Source organism: Glossina fuscipes, unplaced genomic scaffold (assembly GCF_014805625.2).
Source record: "Glossina fuscipes isolate IAEA_lab_2018 unplaced genomic scaffold, Yale_Gfus_2 111, whole genome shotgun sequence".
Taxonomy (NCBI): domain Eukaryota; kingdom Metazoa; phylum Arthropoda; class Insecta; order Diptera; family Glossinidae; genus Glossina; species Glossina fuscipes.
In genome coordinates this window covers 2,235,096-2,252,522 of record NW_023998454.1, presented here as the reverse complement: position 1 = coordinate 2,252,522, position 17,427 = coordinate 2,235,096, and the positions used below count along the sequence as shown (strand labels likewise).

The 17,427-nt window shown below is 32.6% G+C and overlaps 1 protein-coding gene across 2 annotated transcripts in view; it reads left to right on the top strand.

Annotated features, from left to right (window-relative positions):
• LOC119638995 (acetylcholine receptor subunit alpha-like 1) overlaps window positions 1–17,427 on the top strand; it is a 186,702-nt gene that overhangs the window by 106,597 nt on the left and 62,678 nt on the right. The window lies entirely within an intron of this gene.

The following is a 17,427-nucleotide window of genomic DNA, read 5'->3' as shown; positions in this document are numbered from 1 at the left end:
AAGTAATGGCAACGAAGTTTTCTCTCAGCCGCATATATGATATATAAAATAAGGGTAATTCGATGATCCAGCTCAGCTTAATTTCTTGCTGCAACCAACTACAAGTCCGCATAGAATTTTCGATTTGTATTTTCGCATTCTAAAGCTATAATAATATACTCCCCAGGCACTGACTATTGTATCGGGAAGTAAGACATGCCTTTAGGCAGTTTTATCAAGAATTTTATTATATGATTAAAAAATAATTATGAAATACAAGCGTAAAAGTACGATTAAGTTGTTTTCGTTCGGCCTGCGTCAGCGTTAAATGGCATGAAAAAGTGGAATATGAACACAGATGATAAAGACAAGCTGGACGTTTGATGACAAGTGGATGTATCAAAAGAAATTACATGTCAGAATAAAAATGATATTTTTGTCATTTTTTTAAATGCTTCCAGATAAAATAAATTATTTTTTATTTAAGTAAATAAGTAAATTAAATAAATGTATTACATGCATAAGAAATTCTTTTAAGGAAAGGTGAAACATAGATATGCGCAGTGGAGTAAAAACCAATGCAATACAATTGATAGCAGTAAAGAAAAGAAAAATATTTAAGAGAAATAATTTCCGCGATGCCCATTTAACGTTTCACGGGTAGAAATTTTTTAACTTACGTCAAGCTGGTGATAGTATGACACATTCCCAAAGAAATTTTGATTATCGTGCATGCTACAATTCCTGTTGAGTTGTTCTCAGCTTCATGACTGTCAATAATCACCGGTTACTCAGGTTATTTACAGAAAATTCAATTGAACAGTCTCATACGCAGCGTGGTTGCATAGAGGCGTCTGAGCTTCCTACTGTAGAGTTGGTTTCTACATAGAGCGAAAAATGTTGTTTTCTTTTTGTTAACGCTCTCTGGCATTTTCGCTTAAACTAAACTTGCTCTGCCTTATCATCTACCTATAATTATTTATAATTGCTACCTAATTACACACATTTGTCACATTGGAGAATTCTTGAACAATCGCACTCTCAAGAAACTATTAAAGATATCGTTAGCTATCTCTGTCTTATCGAGAATTACCATATCTTCTTTAACGTAAAATCCCTGAGCCAAGCAGGAAAGTTTTCCTACTTTCCATAAGGAAGTTCCAGAGAATCTATAAAGTTAATACATTCTTAATCGCTATCAAATTCTGAATAGATATAGCCGTGTCCGTCTGTCTGTGGCTCTATTGATGTGTGCTTTTGACACACTTGGCAGAAAGATTAGAAGTCCTTACTCGCAGGTTGATACTGAAAGTGGGCGAAATTGGTCAAAGAACACTCCTACAGCGCATTGAAAACACTTTTATTTTTTCTAAGCAAAAATTCGGGATTTTGCTCATTACTATAAATTATGAAAGCTAGAGGACTTTCTAAGCTATTTTATTTCTTTTCAACATATATATATCCGCCTGAGTGGCCGAGTAGGCAAGAGTCTCGACTAGCAACTCAATGGTCATGGGATCAAATCTCAAGTGCGGTGGAGTTTTTAATAAAGACGGAAAGCCCTTAGATGTTAGTGATGTTAAGACTTTGGTCTTACAGTTTATTCTTATAAATTCTATAAATTTATGGTAACAATAATAATAATAATAATAACAATATCTACACATAAAAAAATTTGCGCACGCCCTCTTTATAAGTCAAATGAATTACATTTGAATTTTTCATTCTATATTAAAGAAAATCTTTTTATTTCTATATATATTTTTAAAATGTCTTTTTCCATTAAAATTCTTCGGGATAGCAGACAATATCTGGATAATTATAGAGATGCTATGAAACTTCGAAGCCTCTTGAAAAACTTGCAACAAGTATATTAGGAAACCTTATTAAATCAATTGCGGCCACTGCCATGGCTTTGTAAATAACAAATCTACTGTTACTACTACGATTCTAGCCATTTGCTCCTCGTATCCTTAAATCCATTGCATCCAGGCCAGGTTATTTACGCGCAATTTAGTAATCCGTTTGATAAAGCTAGATAAGATAGATTTAGGTGGTGCTGAGTGTGTTTTTCCATCACAGCCGAAACTTACGTAGATACTTGAATGACGACAAAGGAGACGGACAGTTATGTAGAGACATACACTACTGCTGCATGAAACTTATAATATTCCAGGAGTTATCTAGACGGATTCGACGAACGTCGATTTACACTGCAATATACTTAACAACATATACGTAGCTATATATCGGAATTTCAATTAAAGAAAGAGAAGTTGGGAAATTAGTCTCACGGAGTAATGACCAATTTCAAAATGTTGTACTCTTAAGCGAGCATCTGGCACACAAAGGCGGATAATTTGACTGAAAAAATGACAAATAATAGCATTTTCTTCTCTACTTGAAATGTAGGAGCAGCCTTTGGGGGACTTGAAAATGCAAGCAATTTAGGCTATCTGAAAATGGTAATCGATCATGCGCCCTATATTTGTCATTCTCGGTTAATTTGAAGTTGGTGTTCGCTTTTAGAATACATGTTATATAACAAGTCTTAAAAATTTGTTATAGAACATATATAAACACTTACATTCATAGTAAAATTTGCGTACAAATACCAATTTCTACCGGTTCATGCCTCCACATTGTAAATTTGGTAGTTTTAATAAAATTTTTATAGATCGATAATAAAAACTTCCATAAACAAATTTCTCATCCCTATATATTTGTAGGAATATTTATCAAAAAATGTTACTATATAATATTTTTGGTCTTAATAGCGAATCCTCAAACTGCCTCCTATTTTCTTAAAAAATACAAGAAAGTTGCAATGCTTTCAAATTCAAAATTTTAGGATAAAATGCCCACGCAATGTGCGATGATCTCTCCACCACAATTTGAAAATAATGAGAGAATCATTGTATGAAAAGTTATTTTTTAAATAAGCTTTAGTTTTAGTGAAGTAAAACGTGGAATGTAAATTTTATTCCAGTCACTTTTATAAGACTACACATTAAAGCTTGCGGCGCTCAAAACTAAATGTGTAAGAAATCTATTTCTTCTAATTTCCCAAGCTTTTAAGTATTTAAATAAAGTTTGTTATATAATCTATTTTAGTCGCATTATTCTCTATTACTTTCGCTTTCTCCGCTACCAAGTCTTCTATATCGACAGCATTGTCAAAAAAAAAAAAAAAAACTAATCAACCAAGCCATGAGGTCCGCGTCTAATTTAAAATTAACACACTTAGCTTTCCGCATACCACTCGCCATATTCTTTCATTTCATACCATTCAATTGTACTGCAGGGAATAACGAATCCACCATATTTACTTTAGCGTTAATATATTTTCAGACAGACAATCTATCTTTATGTGAGGAATGAACAGAATAATTTTCAACATTCAGTCTTGTTTATTTAATGCGAGAAAGTTAAGCAATGAACATTTGATCTGAACTGAACTGATACTTTGTTGAGGTCCTAAATGAAGTAAATTCAGCGAATCCACCTTTCGTAATTTATGCGTAATAAGCAAAAACTAATAAATTTTTGATACTCTACAGTGTGCCTTTTGAGCCATTTGGCCGACGTGGAAAAACTTCCAATCTTTGTTTTAAATTTGAACTCTGTATCTTAACATTTGCGACCAGGGGAGTGCCAATAGTATGCATCCATACAATCACATAGGCATACACACCGACTGATATGACTACATCGATTTGGGATTGGAAGCTGATCAACACTGTACATATTTTATAGAATATCTGAAGTTCCTCTTTGGGTATTGTAAACGTTACCAAGGACGGACATAAAAAAATATAAAATCTAGTTCTTTCAGTACAGTATATTCTATTACTTTCAATTGTGATTTAAATCGAGAGTCTTTAAAGTCGGTTTCGTCATCTATTCCTCTTGATACAGTTTTTGATGATACATTGACTTTTATTGTGACATCAGCGGTGTGTGTGATCTGCGCTTGGTTTCGACAAATCTTATGTAGCAAAAGGTCTCTACAAGTCATTGAACGTGCGCATAGAATGTGATCTCCCACTTACCATTATTAAGTTAATATGATTGAAGCAATTAAAAACAATTTCTAATTTCTTCCCTTGCGAGGATTAGGATGGAGTATTGGCAGTTGATTACGTCCGCATGAGCGTTGTTTAATTTTGAACATAGAAGATTGATCCTTGGAATAAGATTTGAATGAAACTTATTCAAGGCGACATTTCATCATTTTGCTCAGTAAGCTTGATTTTAATATTCCGCCAGCTTTCGCTTGCCACGGTGTAGAGGTAATTATGAAAGTTTTTTCCGACCCGCGTTTTATACAAACAAAAAAATCATTAGATCATACAAGCAACCAATTGCAATCGATGTTGCTTAACTCACACTATTGAGACTGCTAGCTAAAAGATTTTAGTTCGTCTTGCGGCGAATCTGATAAGCATCCTGATGGTCCACGCCAAAATATTTAACGCATATCTAAGCGGCCTTTATAAGTTGTTCTCAATTTACTATTTACCAAATTTAATTTCCGCTGCGTACTACCCAAGTTATTGCCCATTATACTAACTTTATTATTAAGTTCTAATTGACAGTTGATACCCTATACTTTTTGTTTTGAAAATTTATGAAAAATCGAGTTGAGCTGATGGATCTACCTTAAATTAAATACTCAGACCGAACTAGATGACTAGTGATAATTTATTTTGATTTAAAATTTTATAATCGTTATGTTTCGATGCAATTTTGCGAGTCGATTTGTCGTGAAAGTATTACAAATAGTTCTTTCTTGTCCTCGTGGTAAACAAAATGCTACAAATCAATTATTTCAGCAGTTGCTGCATTTCAGGAAATGTTAAACTGCGATTCCTTTGACTTTATGCGTATGGACACCCAAGCTGGCAACAGTATGTAATTGTTTTGTCTGTATTATATAAAATTCAAAATTGCAAACTGCAAAACAGTCTAGATTTGATTAACGGCACATTCATGCAATTAATAGATTACAGTGTAGTCAAGAATGGCGGCAATGGAGTACTTTTTTTTTTTTTACTATTTCGGAAAGTAATTTAACTTTTAATAATAAGAAAAACCATTTAAAATTTTCTTAGAAAATTAATATTTGATTTCATTTATATTAAAATAAAATTTACTTTACTATGCTGAGAAATGCTTGCTTTTCCGAATTTGATTTCCCTTCTGATTTTAATTGTCTTGACAACTAGTTCTTGACGTTTAGACCTTGAAATAAATTTAACATTAATTACATGTTTTCCCTAATGAAATACATATAATTGTATAATTACCAAAAGAAAGAAAAAATAGAGAAGAAGAAGATGAAGAAAACTTTCGCTAAGACATTCAACAAGAAGAAGCCAAAAATAGAAGAAAATCAAAATAGTGTGAAAAGGTTTTCTAAGATGCTTTCGCAATTCATTTCAATCAACATCACCATCAACATAAATCAAGGTGTCTTAACAAGCTCAAGTGTCTAAGGATTTACTGGTAATATAATTCAAGGTTACTTATACGCTCTAACGGCCATAAACAACATAAGATGCGAGCAAGTAACAGGCAGAAAAGAACTGAGAAATCAAAAAAAGTCACAGGAGAGTGTAAACTCAGCCCTTATATCTTAACTCTGCAATTAGTGAAAAAGTTTACACACTAAAGCAAAATAAAAAAGAGAAAACAAAAACACACGGAAAATCATGTGAAGGCCTAAAGATTACGTCGAATCAAAAAGCAAGAACGTAAAAGTTATGAGTTCTAAGAAACTTGAAACTGAAAGGTAAAGAAAATTTTTTAACGCCTACTGCACGTGCTACACAGCTGTAATAAATAAAAAAAAAATATGTATTATGCACTCACATAAACAACATATATATATAAGCCTGAGCAAAACGTAAACATTTTGCTTTAATTTCGGTATTAACGCCACCGAAGTATTAAACACTGCTGAGTACTTGTCTGCAACAGCAGAACAACCAGTCACACTCAGTGTTAAGGTAACATATCAGTCGAATGGAAAGGATAAGAACTAGTAAATACGGACACGGATTTTCGATATTTAAACTTTTAAACGCTTTCGCAAGGGATTTATGTGTGTTATGAATGCTTTTTTTTTTAAATAAATATCTTGTGAGACTAGTTTAGTAGAAATTCTTTCAAAAATATAATAGCTTACTTCCTTTTTCCTCTCTGTCACGCGTTTCATTTCTGTGCTTTTGAAGAATAAATATTTAAGCAAAGCTGTCCGCGATAATGTATATAAATTTTATCGTTGAAATATAACATTTGGAAATATGCTACGATTTTTAAGAAATTGAATTAAATTCAAATTAAGCTAATTGATGCAACCCCCTAAAAAGACTGGCAAAGTTAGCCTCATATACGTCAAAAATTTGCCGGTAAACGCTTCACGAAAATTTCTGCGATGAAAAGAAACTTTGAAACTTTGGAACTTTGAAAATTGCTAATTACCGATAAAAATAATTTGCAAAGAGAAGAAATATCTAGCGCGAAGTTTCCGAAATTAATAGAAAAGTCCGCACAGATGTAATTCCCATCGATCAACTCACGACTGCGCAGCTAACAAAGAATTGCGTGCTTACTTTTCTCAAAGAAAATTAATTTTCTTTGTTTTACCCGACACAACTGATTTGCTACGCTTTTAAAATGTTTTGTTTATTGAATTAAGGCATTTCCAGGCCACGCACTAGAAATATATATATATATATATATATATATATATATTATAGCAAAATAAGAGCATTCCACAAAATTCCTCTCGAACCATAAATTTTTGAAATGGAAAAAACAACTACAAACTCTGTCAAAAAACAACAGAAAAAAATTTTTTATTAGTTAAGGAATGAAAAGTAAAGAAAAACAACTACGATAAATAGTCAAAAAAATGTTATATCCCTAGGCTAGGTGTTGTAAGAATAATAAAGGGAAAAAAGAAATTGTTTTTAATTCCACACTCAACCGGTCGTTAGAGAAGACAACATTTTCACGAATAATACTTTGAAATGCGAAGACAACATTTCTTAGCTATTTATATAACATTTCACAAGCCCGTAAGACGTTAAACATAATTTTGAAAAGAGGACGAGAAATTCTAAATGACTGTACGGTTACATACTGAAAGATGAGTATTGTCTACTGGTGAATATATCTAGCAATCTTATGATCTTGAAAAGTAAGCTAAATAAATTGTTTTTTTTTTTCAATTTAGAAGCCTAGAGAAGAAGAAGGACCAAGGAAACTTATTATTGGGAATACCTTATTTCATTTGGCAGGAAATTTTGGGACCAAGAAGCGAAGGACAGATAGACAGACAATTAGAGTGATCAGAGAGGTGGAAACGCAGAGAGGAACAGATATAAATGGACGGACAACGTAAGGTTAAATGAGTAGATGAGAGTACGCAAGGAAAAACAAATAAAAAGATAAATTTCACTGAATCAGTTTAAGGCACTCGACAGAGTATAAATTTCTGCCACTATCGGGCGAAGAATATCTCGATCATAGAAGTACAACCTAAGTTTTCTTTTCTATTTGGAGGGGCGTTCTGTGCATACTAAACTTTTGCACAGCGTAACCCAAAAACCGTTTTCAACGATATGCCGGAAACTACCACTTCCCAAATATAATAAAATGCAACACACTTACGAAATAGAGTGAATAGCGGCGGATATGTGGACTTCAAATTATATTCTCTCGCGCAAGTATTAAAAGCTTGCTTGATCTGGGGCGGTGGGTAAATCTAAAACGTACATTTTCTTATATAAAAAATATATGAAAACCTTACGCAAGCTTACTTTCGTGGCGGTAAGGGAGGAGGGGTTACTCTCGTCCCTCAATAGCCTCCTTGACATATTTGCAGAATTTTCGCCTTTAGTTATTTCTTTATGTGAACTTGCCTGAAGTAACAGTGGAATTGTTTTTCATTAAATGAAACTAAATTATTTACTTATTTACACTTAAATAAATTAAAAATAATTTATTAGGACCATTGTTTTGCTTATTTACTTTTTTCTTCTTCTTTACATTTATTCACGCACATGTTGTTTATGACTCGATTGAAACACGTTTCGCGATTACACAGCGTTCGAGTTACCGATTCTAAAATTCCAAAAATTTCCAAAATTTAAAAAAAATTTAAAAGACTTCTAAGAAAACTGGTTTTACTTTTCATTTCATTCAGATTTTTCATATTTTGCACTATAAAGAAGAGGCACATAAACTCTTTTTTTTTGGTTAGTTATGCGTTCTACTGCTCCGTTCAAATAACCAAAGTAGGCACAATAAAACGACGACCGGAATTCTGGTTACAAATATATCAAATAATTTCAACTTTGACGACTTGTCGCATAAGGGTACACTGTATATTACAACAATAAATTTTTTTTTGTTGTTGTTTTGGAATATTTGGTATCATATTCTAATTAAAAAAGTTAGAATTAGAGAATGTCCAGAAATAGACTTTGCAACTTTGCGTGGATTTTATTGCAAATAATTCCAATTCGCATAGATATTCAGTTCGCTTTTGCTATTGCTACGTTATCTAACTTATAGAATCGCACAATTGGTTTTACGTCTCACGTCACTTAATAAGCAATTTCACCCGAAACGTAAATTTCCCCTTCAGTTGCGTTCCCCTTATATTGCGTTATAAAATATTTTGATTTTAATTTGTTTTCGCTATTCACGTCAATTTCTATGTCGTAATGTAATATGGATAATAAAAGGGTAGCATACTTCTTTTTTATGTTTGGTACATAGCTGACTAACGTAATATTTTTTTCGGAGCCAAATATGTTGATTTGCACTTCTCACATTTTTGCGATAAAAATGCACACCTAAATGAGCCTCTTATCTTTCGTAGAGCTCCAGCCCGGAAACCAGTCCTGTTTTCACAAGACTTGTAAGGAAGATATGTGACAATTTTTAACTGAAAATGCGGCTGATCCTGAAGAACATCCGGCTAATAGTTTTTCAAAAATATTTTCATAAATCGTAAGTTGTGCAAACTTACTTGATTTTGTCCGACGTTGCGTCAGTTTTTTGGCCATGTTCGTGTCATCAATTTTTCGCCAATTTATAGAGAAAACGTTGGTAGTTCTAAGAAAAGTCTAAATACAAATTCAGACAAATCCTTCCTACCGTACCCGATGTTCTCACATGTACCTAGCACACACGTAATCTCTGCTTGCCGTTTCCTCTTTTCCCATCATCATTGTGTTCACATATATTCCCCAAGTAACTGCTCATATATACTCGTGTATTTACAAAAAAAAAAAAAAAAAAAAAAAAAAAATCAAAACGAACATGCTTGTACGTTCTAAACGTATTTTCAAAGTTAGTCTATGGGCATCCACTAACAACTTATGCACAAAGTTTCAGTTTTCACTCTCACTTTTTGTGCACCCGATAAGCGCACATTTCTATGTATTATAACTCAGCCTTTGCTAATAACCATCAATCGATATATTTTAATACCACTAAATTTGCAATGATAAAACAATAAAAGTCCGGGCCATATGTTTATAAGTAGTATGAATTTACTTGGCTCCGTGAAATTATCGGATTTTATAATCAAAAGTAACAGTTTGCATCTCTTATTATTTTCATTTCTGAAGCTCTTTCTCGCAAACAATGAAAACTTTAAAAATTAGTTAAGAAATTGTTCCATAAATTTTGCAAAATCTTCTTATAAATGTCCAATGCAGACTCTAACTGTGTAAACACTAATGGCAGTGGGTGCAAGTTTTTTCCCATCTTATTCAAATTATCTGCAGGTACTTCTGATGTGATTACAAGTAAAATCCTTAATAATCCATTACATAATCAAATTAATAACTCTTCACTCTCTCTCTCTCTCTTCATTTTCTTTTCCTTTTCGTCTCCCTTTTCTTTCCTGTGTCGTTCCGCCACCCAATAAAGCTGCAAAAAAAAAAACTTGATTTCATTATATATTTTTTTTCCATCTCTTATGTAGTTTTATTGCAGTCATCTTATTGCAGACATCACAGAAGATATATTAAATTAAATTACATGTTGGATATTGAAAAGTATATAAGTTGCACGAATACTCTTAATCCTCCCGAAATTGTTTAATTTCTCTGTCTGTCTCTCTCTTTCTGGCTATGTGATTATCTTTCGAAAATGCTTATTAATTATAATACTGGTTTTAAATTCTTCCGTCCTGCTTGTGGCGCTTCAGTGCTTAGCTAATCTGATTGATAGATTCCATATAAAAGCAGTATAGTGTCCGTATTAAACATTGACTTTTTTTGTACAGTATGTTCTAGGTAAACATCGCGTTTTAAATGCATTGGGTAAGACATTTTCCTACATTTCCCTTTTTGCACGTTATTGTTGTTTAAACTTTCCGTTTAATACAGTCTGAAAAAACTTCATATCTCAGCAAGTTCATCACTGCTAAAAAATTATGTGAAATACCGTTAAGAAGTGACGGAGTTCCATTTCCAGAGACAGTATGTTTACGCGATATATATACTTTTTTTGCGCGGTACGTTTGCTAGCATTTGTATGGAACGCTTTGACCTATTTACATGGTACTTAGTGGTACGTGTAATATACAATGAAAATGATAAAAGTACGATATTTATTTTAACTAATAGTTTATGCAACTTGGAGTCACCAAACATACAAGCAGATATGCTCTCTACGCTAGTGCGGGCTTCCAAAGATTCGTTGCAGTCCGACTATATTCACTCTCTTTTTTTGTCCCTTTTCCATCTTCCATTCAACAATTATTTGCCCATCATTAAGTTCACACTTGCATTTGCATTAATATCATTTTTTTACTTGATTTTTTCTTCGTTTTCTTTTTTGTTTTTAGCGTTTGTGCAAAAGAAATCCATTAACGTGAAGCCATTGTCGCTACGTTGTGTTGTCTGTTGTTTAAAAGCCAGTGAAATTTTTATGGGTGCGGTGTCTATTACTATTGCTGGTACTGGTGTTACTAGCTTCGTACAATATCGTGTGTTTGGATTATATACGTTATGTTTCATTACATGATTATGGCCCCATTTCATCGCGCCGGAGGGAGTACTATTATCATAGTAGCAATTGTATTTGCTGTTACTGTTGTTGTGTGCTATAAAGCAATTTAGTAAACGTTAAATTAACCGCATTTTATATGGATTTTACTGCCATCGCAATCTCAGCATATTCTACACAGACTGAAGAGTAAAGCTTTATAACAAAAATGCGCAAAGCAAATATGCTGGTATATCCCATTTGTTAAATGTGTCATTTGGCAGATGGGCGGCGTAGAGTTAAATGTATGGGTGTATGTAAAATTTGGCCAAAAGAAAAACTTTATTATTCTTTTTTTTTTCTTTTTCTTTTTTTGCTTAACACATTCACAAACTTATAAATATGTGCGCATATAAGCGTACATCACGAAAGTCTCATCCTACAATTCGCAGAATACCATTCAATTCGTGTTCCGTTTTAATTAATAAATTTCTAGTCACCTGAAACCAGAACAACAGAGAATGCATGAGTAGAGTAGGAATATCTCAAACAATACAACCTTTCATTTTTAGCAGTACGGAATAATTGCTATTCTGCCACTGACGTTGTTGCGTGGCTCCTTATATATAAACGCGAAAATTTTTTCAAAATCTTCTAAATATATTTTCAATTATTTCATTCTTCACTTCACGTTTGATTTTTGTTATCTGCGCGCATACGGACGTTGCATGATGTATAAAGGTCCGAAAAACATATCAGAAGCAGCACAAAGTATGCCTACAGTAACGAATATTTATAGTATCAGTTATCATTGTTGCGGACTTACACTCTCATTGACCTTTAAATTAGTAATCTACAAGAGAGATAGATACATGCAGCTTGTTGCTCTAAAACGCCATAATGTGAACGTAGACTGGTTGCCATAACACTACCGCAAATTTAGAATGTGTTATATGGAAATAGTTCGTCTAAGGTTCACACGATATTCAAAACGCGTAATACCTATAACTGTCCCACATTTGCAGCAAATTTCAAGCCCTCGCAAATTATATCAGCCGGTAATAGCTGAATTTCGCCTTCGATTGTCGAAAAGTGTTTCTGCTCTAATTCGTTAACGGTGCTATTTCACTCACTGGTAAAAGAAGGGTTGGTGGATTTTTAAGTCTGCTGTTCTTCTGGTAATAATTTTTTCGATTTCGCTTCGGGAATCGGTTTGGTTGACGGACCGACAACCTTTTGAAATTAAATTTTTTCATAAGTCATACTGACATGCCTACATTTGATAAAGTTTCTTAATATCGTATTTCGATCTGTTGAGAGATTCGCTTTTTAACCAATTCTTGCTTATTTATTTGTTTCTCATTGAAAAATAAAATTGAAAAAATACGTCGGCAGCATAATCTCGTTTGTGCAATGCGATCATTATTTCTCTTTTTATATGTGTTTGAATCACTAATTTGTAATAAATTGACTTAATAAATAATTTCCCAGCGAAGTGACATGAAATAAACTTATTTTAATTATATAACATATATGGGTGGGTTAGCATTAAATAAATTGGATTAACAAAAAGGTTGTAATGCATTTGCGTTTTGCACTGCCATTGCGTGATAGCAATTTCAATCACAATTGGATCATGTAAAACGAAAGGACAGGAGGATGCATTAAGAACGACTATTCAAGCAATTGTCATCTAACCAGTCAATAAAATTTTAAGGTTGCGAACATTACTTTAAGATTTTCTCGACAGCCCAATAAATCATTGTTTCCCGCAATAACGAAAAGGATTTCGTATGCAAAAACATTTCATGAATGATAATAAATCTAGGCAAAAACAATTTTTTTTTTTTTCTGAATACAAGATATTTTGTAAAACTATATTTGTAATAATTTGATATAAGTGCTTATAGGTTCGACAGAAGATTTCCACCATAATCTGATTATGGTCGCTTTGGTGCTGAGCTGCGATTAATTGTTTGAAATAAATGCAATAAATAAATGTTATCAGTTCAATTAATCATGAAATTTTAATATTCATACATACATATATCATACATATAAGGTTTTTCACAATCATATTTGTGAAGAAGAATGTATTTAAAAAAAAGAGTGAGATGAAAATTTGATGCGAATAAGATGACTATTAAGCACACTTGTCTTTTCTAAAAAAAAAAAAAGAAAAACAGTTCTAAATGATCTGCATTTTCTTTAAATATATTATATAGAAGGCTCTAACATTATGCAGATCCGACCCGCTATGTTCTTTCAAAATTTTCAAGTAAACCATGTTTAGATAAGAATTATATTCGACCTTTTTCATTTAACCGTGAACGCGCCGATGGGTCAAATAGAAAATGAGCAATCCTGGAGCTTCCTTTGTTCTCTTCGAGATCGCACATGCTGATCACTTATCTCGTTTCTACTTTACTGACTGCCGTCGTCTGTAGCCATACAGCGGCCAATGAGAGCATTAAGCTATAAGCAGTGATAGTATTGGGATTCAACAAAATTTGTTGAAGTGAAAGGAATGCAAACGCAAGTTGTGAAATTCAAAAAGAGTGAACTAATAATATGATCATCACGTAGTTGCGAAAGTTGTTAACGTGGACCGACTTAGCTATCATAGGCATATTTTGATGCGGATCCTTTTTTTCTCATATGCTAACGTGTAGGAGAATAGTTCCCTTTACCTATTTAAAAGTGGATAAAGTTGCTTAACGTTTAAGCGATTTTTAATCCAAATTTCGTGTTAATACGCATGCTGGACAAGTTGTCTATGACAAAGTAACTCTTGAAATAAATGAAATGAATCCGTTCGAAACAAGCAAAAAAGAACGGTGGAAGGCCAATTGATGGTCGATATGTGCTGTACTAGGGAACTTTGCATCTTCTACTTTAACATCGAAGGACATAGACGTTGGATATGGATGGATGTGATTAAATTGATTGAAATTCATACTTTTGTCAAACTCACGCACTTAGCAGAGCGTAAGTTTGCATGAATTGAATGAAAAAATTCAAGACGATGAATATGTTTGATTTCTAGATTCTTCAAGTGCGCCATCTGTTGATGACTACCGTTTATATATTTCGCAGAATTTTGATGATAAACTGAACATAACCTCTAAGTGCGCCCATATAAGACCAATAAAATATTTACATAATCTGGTATTATTACACATATTCACACAATAAAGCCACAAAAAAATGGACAGCATTTTTATCTATGCATATGTGTTGATAACATAGAAAAGAAAAACTTGCATATACGCGCATCATATACATTTGTATATACATAGCGATATATGACTTATTAAAAAAAGGCGAATAATTTGGAAAAAATGAAACAAATATAAAACATGACAACTGTATACAATGCATTTGTAAGCGCACATACACAAAAACATATATCTTAATGTCAACAATTTGTTATATATTATATATGCGGATTCAATATACGCAAATATTATGTATATACAAATGTACACAAAATTATTGTAGAATTCAGTTTAACCGATCGTCTCTTTCATTTCACATAAACGTATAAACTCTCTGGCGCACTAACATATACATACACACGCCCACATCTATATATACGTATATGCATTGCACGATATGTGACATGGTGACACTTTAATAAATGCGTTTGTCATAAAAACATAAATACATATATACATAAATACATATCTGCATATATATATATATATATATATATATATATGCTTTTATTATTATTATCATTTAAATAAGAAATTCAAACAACCAACTCGAGCGATAGTTCATTTGGATAAAAATTGAATGAACAAAACTAATTTATATAAAAATTCACACAAATTATTGGGCAAATGCGAGAGATAGCAATTAAAATTAATTAAAATATCAAAAATATGAAAAAATAAAATTAAATTAAATGCTTTGATTCTATTAAAAAAGAAATATTTGTGAAAATTATGTAAATTTTGCGACGATTCTTAAATACTTTTCAACCTACTTATTAAATATTTCACCTGTTCATCGTATGGGTTAGTTTTTTATTGCGTTCTCGATTCTTGTCTAAAACATAAATTTAATTTTCTTTGTACACCAATTGTTGTGTTCTAACGCGATTAGTCAAATTCGTTCGTTCTCATGTGACACTTTTTCTTCCTTATGTTTTGAAAACATTGGGAAACTCTCTGCTTGATAGAACGGACGAAATAAAATTAAAATATTTGGTTTGCAAAAAAATGTGTTGCACCTGCAAATGCCGTTAATACATTTTTATGTAAACTGTGTAGCTAATGCTAGACTATCTACTAGTCTTGCTACCCTGATTGAAACACGGAATATGCTTGGATGAGTAAATTCGATGTGTACGTCCATCCTTTCCTTCTTTCAGTTTGGTTGAAACACTTGAAATCAATACATTTGAACAGCAAATTAGGGTGCTCCGACTTACTGCGGTTTTAATGCAGTATCAGATTTCAAGTTCGAAAATATACGTCATCATGTAAAGATAAAAAGAAGATAAAAAATTTCACTTGATTCTTGCAAAATATTTCAACCTCAAGTCTGCGTTAACTATTTATATGAATGAAATTTGACAATGATTTCACGGATCCAGTATTTATAAAATAATTTTTTTTTAACGTTTTTTTATGGTTTATATATTTGTAGTCTCCACTTTAGATGATGAGTATCCCAGATTCGTTTTCAATGAACGTTATTCACTTATATATTTTTCCTTAACGTTCGCACGCATAAATACTTCTATGTTAGCAAACTTCACTTTTCAACAGTTTTATCTGTCGCTATTGTTTTTGTTATACGTTTCACAAAAAAAACGATTCTGGAAATCGTTATCATTTTTTAAATAACTGGTAACTTTTTTCCTTTCCATGGCTTACATTATGTGTTTGTTTACAATATTAATTTCCTGTTGTGATATGAAGAATAGAAGCGTAACCTTCCCTACTATTATTATACTGTATTATTCATCGCACTCCGTAGATAAAATATCAAACGACATACTCCTATTTACTTTTATACGCTGAAATCTTCTTGTCGTCGATTATTCGTATATAATCTCGAAGCCTACTTCTTTTAAAATAACCCGCATTCCTATCGCAAAAGTAACTTATCTCTAATCAAGTGTACAAAAGTTAAATTTAGTGGCAAAATATGATAAGTCGAATATGGTAGCCGCGCGAAAATAATAAGTGCATAGCGTGTTTCGTAGAAGAGGTACGCTGTCAACAACTTGATTTTTTAACGAGCTAAAGCGCCCTATTGTGAAGTCAAGGCGTTTCCTCCATTCAGCGGCAAGTCAATATAAAGTGCAAAGGCGCCTAATACGTTGCGAAGGCACTTAAATAAGGTATTCAGTCATCAGCAGTCCTTGCGCTTCTTGCTAAAATATTCTCTTTTTGCAAAACGTGCCAGTGGAGCTGTTTTTAAGATGCTCTAGAGCGCGATCGTAGCATGTGATGTTACAGAAAAAAAAGCAATACGAATTAGAAGGCTAAGCCGTAGGCTTAAAGTAGGCTTAAAGAGTACACCTTTTCTCAATGAAATGAAATCGAGATGTCAACAAGAGACAATAAAATTGAAGCAAATGTGCAAATATGATGTCCGTTAGGAAAAAGCTTTAAAGTTTATCGATTGGGACCAATGCCCATAACTCTTAACAAACTTAGCACGCTTTTTACGATGTTACATACAAATTATTTAGGTTAACATAATTTTTGCATCTTTTAAGTGATAAAATAGATACAAATAGAGGAAAACAATTTTTTTCCTATAATTAAGAAGAAAAAGGAAAATTGGCTTTATTATAATCAACCAAAAATTAGATTGAATTTTCTAAAATATATTCACAAATTGTATTCACTAATATGTCATGCATGACTTAAATTTATGTAAATATATAATTGTAAAACTTTTTGAGAGAAAAAACTCGAGAAGAATTATAATAACTTATGTAAAACTTTCCTTATAGTATTTCTCCTTTTTGACTAAATACCTTTAAGGGATTTAACTAGACACACTAAAGCAATACAACAGGCAGTGGCGACATTGTCGTCATACTTCGCAACATAAATATTAGTATAAATCAATGTACATACATGTACATGCCCAAGCCCGAGGTTTCTTAGTAAAGTCGCTGTAACGCGTCGGAAACGGCAGTCGCCGTAATACTCCCTTTATATGCCTATTCGTCTATGCTAACTAGCCGATCGTTAGTTAAAAATTTCTATATCATTAACATTACCATAACTTTTTGCCCGAGATGTGACAACGAAGGTTGTTCTAATTATACCCTACACCACTTGCGGAATAGTTTGCGTGGACGTGTGTAACACGCAAAACGGCTTCTGAATTTGTTGAAATTTGATATATTGACGTGCCTTGAAACAAGGAAAATGGCTTGGATCGATCCACTCTTCTAATCCC